Source organism: Procambarus clarkii, unplaced genomic scaffold (genome assembly GCF_040958095.1).
Source record: "Procambarus clarkii isolate CNS0578487 unplaced genomic scaffold, FALCON_Pclarkii_2.0 HiC_scaffold_95, whole genome shotgun sequence".
Taxonomy (NCBI): Eukaryota; Metazoa; Arthropoda; class Malacostraca; order Decapoda; family Cambaridae; genus Procambarus; species Procambarus clarkii.
The window spans coordinates 639865-640793 of NW_027189128.1; positions in this window are offsets into that span (position 1 = coordinate 639865).

A 929-nucleotide genomic window follows, 5' to 3' on the forward strand; every position below is an offset into this window, starting at 1 on the left:
CCGACGACCTTGTGAAGGAAATTCTACCTGCCCACTTACATCAGCTGGCAGGTGTACATGATCCCAATTTTACACGCTGTGCCACAGAGTGGGCCTCTCGTGCATGCCAATCACCTCAACCACCATCCCCAAAAGCCCACAAGCAATCCAGCTGGGATGGCCCCATTGTAGACCAAGATGCTGCAGAGTGCCTGGGTGCTGCAACAACACAACACGACATTGCTCGCCTCACAGCAGTAGCAGCACCACATGCAGGGAATTTCCTGTTAGCAACCCCAATGTCGGCAACTGGCACGCGTGTCACACCACACGCCCTCCGAATTGCTGTGGCCCTCCGCCTTGCTGCCCCAATCCACACCAGATATAGGTGTATTTGCGGCGAGGTGGTGGCTGACAGGTACGGCCACCATGGCCTACTCTGCCAAAGCACAGGGGGATGGCACTCGAGGCACAGTGAAGTTAACGACATCATCAAGAGGAGCCTCACCACAGCTGGATGCCCAGCTGAAAGAGAGCCCCATTACCTAACGCCCCGTAACTCTGATGCTCTTATTGGTCGCCCGGATGGTATCACAGTGAACCCCTGGAAGAATGGCAAGCAGTTGGTATGGGACTACACGTGCGTATCAACCCTGGCTAACACCTACATTAACCTCAGTGTTGCACAACCAGGTGGCGCTGCCACCCACAGGGAAGCAGCCAAATCCCATAAGTATAGAGAACTGGATCACCACTACAATTTTGTCCCCATTGCTTCTGAGACACTCGGCGCCTGGGGTAAAAGTGCTACCAGTTTTTTTAAGGAACTGGGTTCTAGGCTCATTGAAACAACAAGGGACCCAAGAGCTGCAAGCTTTCTTTTCCAGCGCCTCAGTGTGGCGATACAGAGGGGAAATGCGCACTGCATCCAGGGTTCCTGCCCGCCATCT